We start from the raw sequence: 15,783 nt of genomic DNA on the forward strand, positions 1-15,783 counted from the left end.
AGCAACCATCGAGGTGGGGCAGGCCAATACCCTTGCATCCTCCACCAGCTCCTCAAGGAGGCTCTGCATATTTTTTCCTAGTTTTTTTTAATTAAATCTTTTAAATCATCTGTATAAAAAATAAAACTAAAAAAATAAAAAAAAACATACAACAAAAGAACATTTCAAACAGACCATAATAAGGGAGTAAGAAAAAGACAACTAACCTAATATAACTACTTTACTTCCAACATGTTCCTACTCTACCCCAAGAAAGTAACCTAATATAGCAAAATTTCCATGAACTTGTTCCTACTATACCCATCAGAAATTAACAGACCATAGTCATTCCTGGGCATTCCCAGAATGTCAAATTTACCCATGATAGCTTATCTGTTCTTATTGGATTATCTTTCCCCCTTCCTTAATTCCTCTCTATTGCTAGTTCCCCTACATTCTGCATTACAAACCTTTTGTTTTACATTTGTCAAAGTTCACATTAGTGGTAGCATATGATATTTCTCTTTTTGTGCCTGGCTTATTTCACTTACCATTATGTCTTCAAGGTTCATTCACGTTGTCATATGTTTCATGACATCGTTCCTTCTTACTGCCGTGTAGTATTCCATGGTGTGTATATACCACATTTTATTTATCCATTCATCTCTTGAAAGACATTTGGGTTGTTTCCATCTCTTGGCAATTGTGAATAATGCTGCTATGAACATTGACATGCAGGTATCTGTTCATGTCACTGCTTTCAGATCTTTTGGGTATATACCGAGAAGTGCAATCATTGGATCAAAGGGTAACTCTATATCTAGTTTTCTAAGGAACTGCCAGACTGACTTCCAGAGTGGCTGAATCATTATACAGTCCCACCAACAATGAATAAGAGTTCCAATTTCTCCTCATCCCCTCCAGCATTTGTAGTTTCCTGTTTGTTTAATGGCAGCCATTCTAATTGGTGTTAGATGATATCTCATTGTGGTCTTAATTTGCATCTCTCTAACAGCTAGTGAAGCTGAACATTTTTTCATGTTTTTCTGGCCATTTGTATTTCCTCTTCAGAGAACTATCTTTTTCTATCTTTTGCCCAACTGTACTATTTTTAACAACAGTTACTTTTGTTGTAATTGATGAAAGGTTATTAAAATTGTACTATTAACTATCATCCATAGTTTATACTGGGTGTATTTTTTCCCATACACCACCCTATTATTAAATCCTTTACTGGTATTGTACATTTGTTATAATGCATGAAAGAACATTCTTATACTTGTACTATTAACTTTTGCACATACTCTACAATAAGGTTCACTGTAGGCATATATATATACAAATAAGTTTCCCTTTTGCTCCACATTTGCCTATATAATTCAGTGCTATTATACTCACAATAATGTACTACCATCACCACCTCTGCACTAGTTTGTATATATTATGTCCCTCAGAAAAAGCCATGTTCTTTGATACAATCTTTTGGAGCAGATGTATTAGTGTTGATTAAGTTGGAACATTTGGATTAGGTTGTTTCCATAGAGATGTACCACACCCAACTGTAGGTGATAACTCCAATAAAATAATTTCCATGGAGGAGTAGCCCCATCAATTCAGTGTGGGCCTTGATTAGTTTACTAGAGCACTATGTAATCTCAGACAGAAGGAGCGAGCTTGCTACAGCCAAGAGGGACACTTCGAAGAATGCACAGGAGCTGAGAGAGGAGCTGCATCTTACAGATACATTTTGGAGATGGACTTTGAAAGCTGTCTTTTGCTTCTGAGAAGCAAAGAGAGGACAAACACTCCAAGAGCTACTGAGAGTGACATTTTGAAGAGGATATGCTGCCTAGAGAGGAACATCCTGGGAGAAAGCCGTTTTGAAACCAGAACTCCAGAGCAGATGCCAGCCGCATGCTTTCTCAGCTAACAGGTTTTCTGGACACCATTGGCCACCCTCCAGTGAAGGTACCTGATTGTTGATGCATTACCTGGGACATTTTCTGGTCTTAAGACTGTAACTGTGTAACCAAATAAACCCCCTTTATAAAAGGCAATCCATTTCTGGTGTTTTGCAAAAAGGCAGCATTAGCAAACCAGAACAACATCCATTGCCAATCTAATATAATCAACTGAAATAGAAATTCTATACAAATAATGCATCAGCTCCCATTTTCTAGCCCCAGTCTATCCCTTGGTAACCTGTATTCTAAATTCTAACTATGATTTTGCTTATTATAATTAGTTAATATCACTGAGATCATACAATATTTATCCTTTTTGTTTCTGGCTTATTTCACTCAACATATTGTCCTCAAGGTTCATCCATGTTGTTGAATGCATGAGGACTACATTCCTTTTTACAGCTGAATAATGTTCCATTTATGTATCTACCATATTTTAACCATTCATCGGTTGATGGACATTTGGGTTGCTTCCATCTTTGGAAATTGTAAATAATGCCATCATAAACATCAGCGTGAAAATGTCTGTTCAAGTCCCTACCTTCAGTTCTTCTGGGCAAAATATACCTGGTTGCAGGATTGTCAGGTTATATGGTACATCTGTACTTAGCTTCCTGAGAAACTGCCAAACTGTATTCCACAGTGACTGCACAATTTTACATTCCCACCAGCAATGAATGAGTGTTCATATTTTTCCACATGGTCTCCAACACTTGAAGTTTTCTGTTTTCTTAATAGCAGCCATTCTACTGGGTGTGATAGATCTCGTTGTGGTGTTGATTTACATTTTCCTAATAGCGAATGATGTTGAACACCTTTTCATGTGCTTTTTAGCCTTTTGCATATCCTCTTTAGGCAAATGTCTATTCAAGTCCTTTGACAATTTTTTAGTTGGGTTTTTGTCCTTTTATTTTTGAGTTGTAGGATTTCTTTATATCGCCTGCATATTAAACCCTAATTGGATACATAGTTTCCAAATATTTTCTCCAAATGTATAGGTTTTCTTTTCACTTTTATGACAAAGTCTTTTGATGTGCCAAAGTTTTCAATTTTAAGGAGATCTAATTTATCTATTTTTTCTTTCAATGCCTATGCTTTCAATGTAAGGTCTAAGAAACCATTGCCTAACACATGATCCAGAAGATTCTTCCCTCCATTTTCTTCAAGGAGTTTCATAGTCCTAGTTCTTTTATTTAGGTATTTGATCCATTTTGAGTTTTATTTGTGTATGTTGTGAGATATGGTTCCTCTTTCATTCATTTGCCTATGGATATCTAGTTCTCCCAGCACCTCTTGTTGGAGATACTATTTTTTTTCTCATTGAGTGGGCTTGACAGGCTTTTCAAAAATCAATTGGCCATGTATGTGAGGGTCTGTTTCTGAACACTCAATTCAATTCCATTCCTCAATATAGCTATCTAATATCATGAGTTTGGCCATGGTAGGTTTGTAATATGCTTTAAAGTTAGGAAGTTGGAATGTCCTCCAACTTTGCTCGTTTGTCAAGATGTTTTTGACTACCCTTCCAAAAGAATTTTATAATTATCTTTTCCATTTCTGGAAATTAGGCTGTTGGACTTTTGATTGGTATTGGGTTGAATCTGTAAATCATCTTAGGTAGAATTTACATCTTAATGATATTTATTTTTTAATACTTGTAACTTTTTATTTTGAAATAGGTTTAGACTTACAAGAAGTTGCAAAAATAGTAGAGTCCCATGTACCCTTCACCCAGTTTCCCCTAATGGTAAGATCTGAAATAACTAAAGTACAATTTCAAAACCAACAAAATGGCAATGGTACAATATCGTAAGAGTACAGACTTATTCAGTTTCACTGCTTTTTACCATGCATTCATTTGTATGTGTATGTAGTTCTATACAATTTTACACAGGTATAGATTCTTGAAATTGCCACCACAATCAAGATTCAGAACTCTTCCATCAGCACAAAGGAACTCCTTTATGTTATCCCATTGTAGTCACACATATCCCCCTTTTGTCCCTGTCTCTGGCAACCACCAATCTGTTCTCCATCTCTGTAATTTTGTTGTTTCAAGAATATTACCTAAATATAATCATACAGTATGCAACCTTTTGAGATTGTCTTTTTCACTCAGCATAATCCCTTTAGGTCCCACCCAAGTGTTGCATGTATCAATAGTCTGTTCCTTTTCATTACAGAATAGTATCCATGGTATGGATGCAACAATGTTTAACCATTCACCCATTGAAGGATGTCTGGGTTGTTTCTACTTTGGGGATGTTATGAATAAAGCTTTGACAAACATTCATGTACAGGATTTTGTGCAGATATAGGTTTTCATTTCTTTAGGATAAATGTCCAGGAATGCAATTGCTGGATTGTATGTTAAGTGTACATTTAACATTATAAGAAATTTCCCATTTTCCATAGTGGCTTACCATTTTACATTCCCATCAGTGATGTATTAGAGATCCAGTTTGTTCATATACTCAACAGCATTTGGTATTATCACTATTTTTGATTCAGCCATTCTGATAGATATGTAGTTAAATCTCATTGTGGCTTTAATTTGTATTTCTCTGATGACTAATGACAGTCAACATCTTTCATGTACTTACTTGCTGTCCATATTCTCTTCAGTAAAATGTCTGTTCATGTCTTTGCCCTTTTTCTAATTGGATTATTGGATTGGTTTTTACTGTTGACTTTTGAGCATTCTTTATTTATTCTAGATTGGTGAGCTATATGATTAGCAAATGATTTATCTCAATCTGTAACGTCTTTTCCTCTTCTTAAGTTTTTTCACAGCCAAAGTTTTAAATTTGATGAAGCATAATATATAAACTTTTTTCCTTTTGTGGATTGTGCTTTAGAGGTAAAGTCCAAGAACTCATTGCCTAGCCCTAGATTCCAAAGGTTTCTCCCCATGATTTTTTTCTAAAAATTTTTAGTTTATTGCCTCACATTTATGTCCAAGGTCCAATTTGAGTTAATTTTTTGTATAAGGTACAAGGTTTAGGATGAGGTTCAATTTTGCCTGTAGATGCCAACTGCTCCAGCACAAAGGACGGCCTTTCCAACAAATGTGTGGAAAAGGGCTTATCTTTCCACCATTAAGTTGTTTTTGTACCTTGGTCCAAAATCAGATGGATGCATTTGTATGGGTCTATTTCTGGGTTCTCTGTTCTGTTGCATTGATCTGTGTGTCTGTCACTCTGCCAGCACAATACCATCTTGATAAGTCTTAAAATTGGGTAATGTGAGTCTTCCAACTTTATTCTTCTTCAAAATTGATTTAGCTTAATTAATTTTACATCATGATATTTTCTTCTTTCCCCATTTTGTCTCATGCCTTATTCTATGGAAGAAAGTTCTTGCATAAATTCTTCATTTTGTTGTTTCAGCTCTTGCAAATATTGTTGGTTTTGCTCCAGTCTGTCTCCAACCACTGGAGGAGAGGTCTGCTGACTGCTAACATCTGACTGCACTGATTCTTGGTAACACTGAGTCATTATGGATCTTGGTTACTGAGTCCAAATATGTAAGGCAGTGGATCCTCCTGTATGCATCCTGCTCCTCCTGGCACAGGATCTTGGGCAGCTGTACTGCTGATTCAAGGCACACTTTTCCAATGGTGACATGAGGTACAATATGGATTGGAATTTCAATTCTTTCATACTCTGAGCTCTTTTGGGCCTGTATGGATTGGAAGCAAGTGTAGAGTACCCAGCCAGTCTTTGTGTTTTATCTTCTATGAAAAAGGAAAAATAAGTCCTACAAAGCCTTGATCCATCATCTGGTATGTGGCTTGTGTGTGAACATCACATGTGAAGACCAAGCAGTTATATGAGGATGGGAATGATACCAGCCCACAACTCTTCATGGGGCAACCTGTTAGTTCAGCCAACCTGTCTGCCTCTGTTGAAGCCACAGACAGCTATTCTGGAGAAATTTCCACTTGGTCCTTCCTCTTATCAAAACTTCACCAGATGAGAACAGAATGAATGTGAACAATTTCCACAGCGTCAATCTTTTCAGCAACTGTGTGCATTTCAGTTCCAGTATATGCAAATTTTGAGTCACTCCTTCGGTCATCATTCACTGCACTGCCATATTAGGTCTGACCCTGCTCACATCCACCTCAGCCTTAATGATATTTAGTTTTCCAATCCATGAACATTGCTTCCATTTATTTGGGTCTTCTTTGATTTCTTCTAGCAATGTTTTATAGTTTTCTGTGTTCAAGTCTTTCCATCCTTTCTCTTGCTGAATCTCTGGCTAGACATGCCAGTACAATGTTGAATAACAGTGATGACAGTGGACATCCTTTTCTTTTCCATATCTTAAAGGGAAAGATTTCAATCTTTCACTATTGAATATCAGGTTTTTGTAGGATTTTTCATATATACCTTTTATCATGTTGAGGAATCTTCCTTCTATTCCTATTTTTTGAAGTGTTTTTATCAAGAAAGGACAATCAATTTTGTCAGATGCCTTATCTGCCTCAATCAAGATAATCATGTTTTTTCCCCTTGGCTTATTGATGTAGTGTATTATATTAATTAGTATTCTTTTCTTAAACCACCCTTGCATACCTGGGATAAAACCCACATGATTATGGTGTATAATTCCTTGAGGTGCAATATTCAGTATATGTCTGTTAGGTCTAGTTCACTTGCCATAGAATTCAAGCTCTCTGTTTCCTTATTGATCCTTTGTCCAGATGTTATTGATGGGAATAGTGTATTTAAGTCTTTATTATTGTAGAGATGTCTATTTCTCCCTTCAGTTTTGCCAGTGTTTACCTCATGCATTTTGGGACACCTGGTTTGGTGCCTAAATATTTATAACTGAATTTCTTATTGGTGGATTGACTCTTATTAATGTACGTGCCCCTTCTTTGGATCTATAACGTTTTGTATTTAAAATCTATTTTGTCCAATATTAGTTTAGCTCTGCCAGCTCTTTTCTGGTTGCTGTTTGCATGGAATATTCCACATTTCACTTTCAACCTATTTGTGTCTTTAGGTCAAAGTTGAGTCTCTTGTAAACAACATATAGTTGGATCATACTTTTTATCCTTGCTGCCAATCTAAATCTTTTGATTGGGTAATTTAATCCATCAACAGTCATCATTTTATCCTTTGGGTGTTGTATGCAGTATCTTTTTTGTTTCTTTTTTACCCTTTTAGTTACCCTTACTGATAATCTTCATTTCTTCACTGCACTCCATGCCTCTTCTCCTGTCTTTTCCTTTCAGTGTTCAGAACTCCCTTTAGTATTTCTTTTAGGTCAGGCCTTGTTAATGAACTCCCTCAGTTTCTCTTTGTGAATATTTAAAACTCTGCCTCAATTTTGAAGAACAATTTTGCTAGATAAAGAATTTTAGTTGTCAGATTTTCTCTTTTAGTACCTTAAATATCATAGGATTGCCTTCTTGCCACCATGGTTTCTGATAAGAAATCAGAACTTAGTCTTTTGAGGATCCCCTGTATGTTATGAATTGCTTTTCTTTGCTATTTTCAGGATTCCCTCTTTATCTTTGGTATTTGACATTTTGATTAGTATGTGTCTCAGAGTAGGTCTATTAGGATTTATTATGTTTGGAATACATTGCACTTCTTGGACATGGATATTTATGTCTTTGATAAAAGTTGGGAAATTTTCAGCCATTATTTTCATCAAATATTCTTTCTTGTCATTTTCCTTTCTCTTCTCTTCTGGGACCCCCATGACATGTATGTTTTTGTGCTTTGTGCTGTAATTCAAATTCCTGAGACCCTGCTCATTTTTTCCCATTCTTTTCTCTATCTGCTTCTCTGTCTGTAAGATTTCAATTGTCCTGTCTTCTGGTTTGCTGGTTCTTTCTTCTGCCTGTTTGAATCTGCTGTTGTGTGCCTCAAGTGTATTTTAATCTCTTCTATTGCACTTTTCATTCTCATCATTTGTGTTACTTTTTTATTTACTTTCAAATTTTCATTATGATCACTCAGTACCTTAATATTCTCTATCTCTTAGCCATATTTTCCTTCATCTCTTTGATTTGATTTAGGAGACTTGTTTGATCATCATTGATTAGTTGTTCCATATTCACTCTCTCCTCTAAACTTCTAATTTGTTCCCTTGACTGATCATGTCTCCTGTTTCTTTGTATGGTTTGTAATTTTTTGCTGATATCTATGCACCTGATTATCTTTATGAGTTTACCATGAAAGTCAGTCTCCACTTCTCTAGGATTTTATTATTGATTGGCTTTGTGTTAAGACTCTTCTTTGGTTCTTGGTTCAACTTATTCTAGAACTTTAGCCTAGCAACATGTTTAACTGATCAGATTTTCTGAGCTCTTCTTCATCTGATTCTTCCCCTGATATGCAGCATAATTTTTAAGATCTCACTTTCTGTGCAATTGTTTCACCTCCTGAAGAAACCTTCCATTCCTATGTTCTTCCCCACTGTGAATCTTAATATATTCTTTGTTCTTGTGCAATATTTTTTTCCTTGCTCCTGTGGTATGTTTAAGTTCTTACCTTCACTTAGTGCCCCCTTTCCCTTACACTTTTCAATTCTGAAAACTCCAGTCTTACAGCAGTTCAGTTTAGCTTCCATTAAATTTTTTTCACTGGGAGTATTTTCTGCCCTGGTTTCTTCCCTGTTGGGGTATCCCACCCTGGGGAGCCAGATGACATCAGACCAGAAAGATTAAGCACTCCAGAATATTCCATTTTGCATTGAAGGAGAACCACCAAGAGTAACTGCTTGGTAAATGCAGTTTTGGCAACTGTTCTATGGTTTTTTTTCTCTCTCTCATACAAAAGGGAGCCCTTTTGTATGAAGCTCTCCTCATTTGGAAGTGCTCAGCCTGGGGTGTCTGGACATTTGGGTCCCTATGCCTGGGTATATGTGGGGATATAACTTATAGTGATGAATTCCTCTATAGTCTGTGTTCCCAAGTTCCCAACTTTACTGCTAACTTTGGAGAACTCCATCCTGCTCTGGACCAAGTGAGGGGGAGGGGAAAGGACTGGCTGGTCTGTGATGGAAGTTTCTTTTCTGATATTTGTCTGCTTCTTTGATTTAGCATTTGTGGAGTCTTTCTGCAGTCTCTACCATCCTTCAGAGTTCTAAGCAAGTGGTTTTGTTCTATTATTGGCTGAATCTCTGGAAGGTTTTTTCGGGGATGTCTTATCTCCATGTTGATAATGTTAAACAGAATCTTAAGGATGGGATTTCTGATATGGTTCTAGGGTTGTTGTGATTTGTTTTTTAACCTAATTTGATTCAAAGGCATTCACGACTCTATTTCCAAAAATCAAGATGGCACTGATAGCCATGGTGTGAGTTGTCAGTAAAAATATGCAAAGTATCATTACTGAATATGGCAACTCAAATGCTTACAGAAGGAAAGCCTGTGTGAGCATGTTTTGATATCTTAACCGAGTTTTATGGAGTTAAAGGGAGTAATGATGTTGACTCATTGTTCCTAAATAAGGTGGATACAGTTGTAAATAAAGGGATGAGCTCAAGACTTCAAATTCCCAATAAGTGCCACATGAATGACATGAAAGTTTTTACATATAGCTTGAAAGAAAATCTTTTTTCATGTAGCTGCAGACTTGAGAACTCTGAAAACCAGCCTCAGAGTCTCATTGTGCACAAGGCTGAGATACAACATATATGAATTCCCAAACTTGCAGCATGTCACTGTTAAAATGAAGGCATTTATTGGAAAGGAAGGTTGTCCTGAAAATTTCAATGGGGACATATAGTGAATAATAATAATGGTGGGGACATACAATCCTTAGACTCTGCTGAGTCTTTGCCAGATAAACCTTGTGCTGGTTTGAATCAATGTCCCTACAAAAGCCATGCTCTTTAATGAAATCTTGTGGGGCCAGACTTATTAGCCTTTTGATTAGAGTGGAAACTTTTGATTGACTGTTTCCTTGGAGATATGATTCATCCAGCTGTGGGTGAGGCCTTTGATTAAATTATTTCCAAGGAGATGTGACCCCACCCATTCCAGGTGAGTCTTAGATCACTGGGTCCTTTAACAGAGCTCTCAGAAACAAGGAGTCAGAGAAGCTGAGAGACACATTTTGGAGAGAAGCTAAGATATGTAATCCAGAGTTTGCCCCTGGGAGAAGCTAAGAGCTAAACAGACACAGACACTTGGAGATTCTTGGAGATGCTAAGCTAAGAGATGAAGCCCAGAGTTTGCCCTGGAGAAGCTAAGAGAGGGCCCAAAATGCTTAGAGAGAAATGCTCTGGGAGAACAAGCAAGGATGCACAGAGGCTGAGAGAAGTTAAGAGAGACACTGTCACTGAATTTAGATGCTGTATTAGTTAGGGTTCTCCAGAGACATTTTGGAGAAAGCCATTTTGAAACCAGAACCTGGGACCAAGGACCAGAAGATGCCAGCCACATGCCTTCCCAGCTAACAGAGTTGTTCCAAATGTCATCAGCCTTTCTTCAGTGAAAGTATCCTCTTGTTGACCTCTTGGTTTGAACACTTTTATGGCCTTACTTGTAACCTAATAAATCCCCTTATAAAAGCCAAACTATTTCTGGTATTTTGCATATGATGGCAACTTCAGCAAACTGGAAAAAACTTCTAATGCCCTTTCCTGAGGAACCAGTCAATCAATCTCCATTCTACTCTGAGGAATCAATCATCCAGCACCCACCTAAAGAGATTGACCCTGCTGTGCTTAATAATCCTTTCCTGTGGAAAGAGTCCCCACACTTCTGTCTGAAGAGATCAATTTTCCTTCCAAGGTGAAACTAGTGGAATGCCTTCAGGTAGTCAGCTTGCAAAACACATCTAATTCATCACCCACCCCCATAACCCCTCTTTTTTCCTGACCTAAAAATAGACTGAAGAACCAACAGGCACCAAAAGATGGGATAAAAAGTGTGACCCATGAGGAGGTGCACTATAATCTAAAGGAACTGCATGATTTTTGAAACTTATGTAGAGAGAAATTGGGGTAATATGTGTGGGAATGGATATTAAGAATGTGGGATAATGGTAGAAGGAATGTCAAATTGGATCAAGCTGAATTTATGATATGGGCCCATTAAGCAGAGATTTTGGTTTCAATGTTGAAGCTTGAGGAGTTAAAAAAAGTGCCCTAACAATGTGGTAGAGTGGCTGGCAGAAGCATGGACCAAAGGTGGCCTAAATTGCCTGATGTCAAAATGCCAGAACTGCCCTGGTATAATGTAGATGAAGGGTTTAAAGGATTTAGAGAGATTGGAATGTTAGAGTGATTTATCAGGTAAGAACTGATCACTTGCCCCAGGAATGTCCAGAAGACACAATTTTCACCAGGATTGTAAGGAATAATTTGTGAGACTAATTCCACCATCCCTGAAGAGCTCTGTGGTTGCTCTTCTCCATAGCTCAGAGAGTATTGTGGGAACTGCTGTCACTCAACTTAGATGCTATTAGTTAGGGTTCTCTAGGGAAACAGAATCAATAAAGATATCTATAAATAAAAGATTTATAAAGTGTCTCATGCAACTGCAGAAATGCATGAGTCCAAATTCTGTAGGCCAGGCAGCAAACTGGCAACTCCAATGATGATGTCTGATGAACTCCTCAGGCAGAGTACTGGCAACTTTGATGAATGCATTCAGTGACTCCCCAGGAAATGAATGGCAGCTTTGATGAACTCAGGAAATGCTTTGCTGGTCAGCCAAAGAAGTGAAGGTCCTCTATCTGTCTGGCTAAAAGTCTTCAACTGAATGGGTTAAATCCAGCTGACTGCATTCTCTTATTGTGGAAGACACACCCTTCATTGACATCATCAGTCACAGCTGTAGCCATTGACTGATGATTTAAAAACCAGGCTTCTGGTTTATCAAGCAACCACAAATGTCCTCACAGCAATGGTTAGGCCAGTGCTTGTGACCACACACCTGGGTAACATCAGCTGGCCAATTTTTATTTATTTATTTTTTTTTTTTTTATTGAGATTGTTCAGATACCATACAACTATCCAAAGACCCAAAGTGTACAATCTATTGCCCATGGCATCACCATACAGCTGTGCATCCATCAACACAATTTTTTTCAGTGTTTAGAACATTTTCACTACTCCAGAAAAGAAATGACAAAAAAAGGAAACTCACATCCTCCCATACCCCTAACCACGCCCCCCCCACTATTTATTCATAGTTTTGGTGTAGTACATTTGTTACTGTTGTTGAAAGAATGTTACTACACTATCTGTAGTATATAGTTTGCAATAGGTATATATTTTTTCCCTATATGCCTATTATTAACCTCTTTTAGCAGTGTTATTCTCATTACATGCTACCATCACCCTTGTCCATTTCCAAATATTTAAGTTCAACCTAGTTGAACATTCTGCTCATAATAGCAACCACTCCCCATTCTTTAGCCTCATTCTATATCCTGGTAACTTATATTTCATGTCTATGAGTTTACATATTATAATTAGTTTATATCAGTGAGACCCTGCAATATTTGCCTTTATGTGTCTTATTTCACTCAATATAGTGTCCTCAAGGTTTCTTCATCAACCCATTTCTTTTAAGATGGTTTTGTTCAAACACTATACATTCTGTCCTAAGTAAACAATCATTGGTTCCCCGTATAGTCATATATTTAGTATTGAGCATCATCACCACTCTCTATATAAGGAAATTTCTTCCACAAAGATGGAGGAATAGTCAAAGGACTCAGAGAGGCAAAAGAAAAAGGCAAGAGAAAGAGAGAAAAACAACAAACAAACAAAACTTGATATCTAGAAGGTGACAGAAGGAAAGATAGCATTAACCTAAAGTGAATAAAGAGCAGACAGCATCACGAATGCCTGGAGTCCCATACCCTTCCCCTATTCCTCACCCCCCAAATGCATTTAGCTTTGGTATATTGCTTTTGTTACATTAAAGGAAGCATAATACAATGTTTCTGTTAATTGTAGCCTCTAGTTTGCATTGACTGTATTTTCCCCTAGTCCCACTCTATTTTTAACACCTTGCAATGTTGACATTCATTTGTTCTACCTCATGTAAAAACATATTTGTACCTTTTATTTCAATCGTTGAGCACCCTAGGTTTCTGAGTTACACAGTCCCAGTCTTTATCGTTCATCTTTTGTTCTGGTGTCCCACATGATCCCAGCCTTCCTCTTTCAACCATATTCATCATCTTTGTTCAGTGTACTTACATTGCTGTGCTACTATCTCCCAAAGTTGTTTTCCAAACCTCTCACTCCTGTCTTTTCCTTTCTGTCTGCAGTGCTTCCTTTAGTGTTTCCTGTAGAACATGTTTCTTGTTCACAAACTTGGTCATTGTCTGTCTGTCAGAGAATATTTTAAGCTTTCCTTCAAATCTGAAGGATAGTTTTGCCAGATATAGGATTCTTCGTTGGTGGTTTTTCTCTTTCAGTATCTTAATATATCACCTCACTTCCTTCTTGCCTCCATAGTTTCTGTTGAGAAATCCACACATAGTCTTATCAAGCTTCCATTGTATGTGATAGATCATTTCTCTCTTGCTGCTTTCAGGATTCTCTCGTTATCTTTGATGTTTGATAATTTGATTGTTAAGTGTCTTTGCTTAGGCCTATTCAGATCTATTCTGTTTGGGGTATGCTGTGCTTCTTGGATCTGTAATTTTATGTCTTCCATAGGAGATGGGAAATTGTCATTGATTATTTCCTCTATTATTTCTTCTGCCCCTTTCCCTTCTCTTCTCCTTTGGACACCAACATGTATTCTTGCTCTTCCTTTTGTCCTTAATTTCCCAGAGATGTTGCTCATATTTTTCCATTCTTTTCTCTGTTCTTTTGTGCATAGGCTTTCAGGTGCCTTGTTCTCCAGTTCCTGAGTGTTTTCTTCTGCCTCTTGAGATCTGCTGTTGTATGTTTCCAGTGTGTCTTCCATCTCTTGTGTTGTGCGTTTCATTTCCATAGATTCCGCCAGTTGGTTTTTTGAATTTTCAGTTTCTACCTTACGTATGTCCTGTGTTTTCATTATATGGTTCATCTCTTTTGCCATATCTTCCCTAAACTTTTTGAATTCAGTTATTATTAGTTGTTTCAATTCCAGCATCACAGTTGAAGTGCAAGTTTGTTCCCCTGACCAGGCTATGACCTCATTTTTCTTGGTGTAGGTTGTAGTTTTCTGTTGTCTAGGCATGGTTTCCTTGGTTACCCCAATCAGGCCTCCCCAGACCAGAATTGGCTAAGTTCCCAGAAGGAAGAAATATTCAGTATCTGGTTTCCCTGACGGGGTGTCTTTGAAAATTTGTACACCCTCTGATGCCTCCAGTCACTGCTTTTCTGCCCAGCAGGTGGCGCTGTTAGCCTATAATTCTTGACTGGTGTAAGTTCTGAATGAAAGGCAGGTAGTAGAGCTGGGACCCACCCATTTCCTCTTAGAGAAGATAGACACCCTAGGGGAAGGTCATTAGCATTTCAATGGTCTCTCTCTCTGCCTGTGCTATACCCTTGTTTGGGTCACAGAACTGGGAACTAAAAATGGCTGAGGCTTTCTCCACTGAGTCAAAAAAGGAATAGAGCTAGTCTGAGGTGACCCTCCAGCTCCCCAAGGTCAGTTGTTACCCAAAGCCTCTGTCTACTTGTTGGGGATTCATACCTCATAGTGAGCAGTTCACACTCACTAATTAAAACCCCAGTTGGAGCTCAGCTGAGCTATATTCACTTGCTGGGAGAAAGCTTCTCTCTGGCACCACAAGGCTTTGTAGCTTGGGCTGTAGGGGAGGGGTTTCCTGATTTGGATCTACAGTTTTTACTTACAGATTTTATGCTGTGATCTTGGGCATTCCTCCAAATTCAGGTTGGTATATGATGAGTAGACAGTCACATTTGTCCCCCTGCAATTATTCTGGATTATTTACCAGTTGTTTCTGTTTTTTTTAGTTGTTCCAAGGGGACTACTTAGCTTCTATTCCTCTCTATGCTGCCATCTTAGATCCTCCATCCAGCTGGCCAATTTGACACATGAACCTAGCCATGACACTCCATGCCTTGTCAACTTTGCAGTTATACACATCACCTAAAACCATACTTTATCTCTAAGTAGAGAACAATAACAGACATATATTTCACATAATAATACTCCCCTGTCCAGCATACAACCAGAAATATGCTAAATCTCTCCCAAAAAGGGTGCAAGTCCTTGGGTGACATTAACTCTTAAAAATGATTTCCTTTAACTTCAATACTGCAAAATGAATACAGCCTATGTCACATGATAAGGGGATAAGAAAAGAAGAAAGCAATGATATTTGCTTTACAGACAAATACAAACATACTCATAACAAAACAAGGAGGAAATATTCATGCCCTCATAGTCCTCATTTCTGTAACTGGTCACATGGCATTTGTTTACATTTATCATACCTTCTTCCACATTCCATGTTCCCTTTACCCTCAGCAAGCAGCTCAGCTGGCCATGGTTCTTTGCTTGGTGGGGTGAGCAAACTTTCATTCCTGAAGTGTTTTGAACATTGGTAGGCCTTCCTGGATAGGGTTCTTGCAGTTTTCCATTGACTTTCATCACAGGGCATGGTAGTACTAAGAGATGTTCTGTACTCCACAAAAACACTTCTTTACCTCCATTGTGTAGTTGCAGTGCTGTTTCCCCTTAATAGTCAGGATCAATCACCCCCAAGTACAGTAATCCCATTCCTTGCCTGTTGGTTCAGAGGCATAAGAAGCCCAAAATGGCCAGGTGGCACTATTAACTTCCAGTTAATGGGATTATTGTTGTGTTTACTGATGGAAGCTCTTCTCCTTTTGGAACAAAGGCTTGTAGACAAGGAGAGCTTAAGTTTGCAGGGACAGAAAGAAAACATTT

At 37.9% G+C, this 15,783-nt stretch overlaps 1 pseudogene; it reads right to left on the reverse strand.

Moving 5' to 3' along the window:
- Positions 1–5,281: 5,281 nt before the first annotated feature.
- LOC119522168 lies at positions 5,282–15,343 on the reverse strand (annotated as a pseudogene).
- Between the last annotated feature and the right edge of the window lie 440 nt (positions 15,344–15,783).

The sequence above is a fragment of the Choloepus didactylus genome, chromosome X (assembly GCF_015220235.1).
Source record: "Choloepus didactylus isolate mChoDid1 chromosome X, mChoDid1.pri, whole genome shotgun sequence".
Taxonomy (NCBI): domain Eukaryota; kingdom Metazoa; phylum Chordata; class Mammalia; order Pilosa; family Megalonychidae; genus Choloepus; species Choloepus didactylus.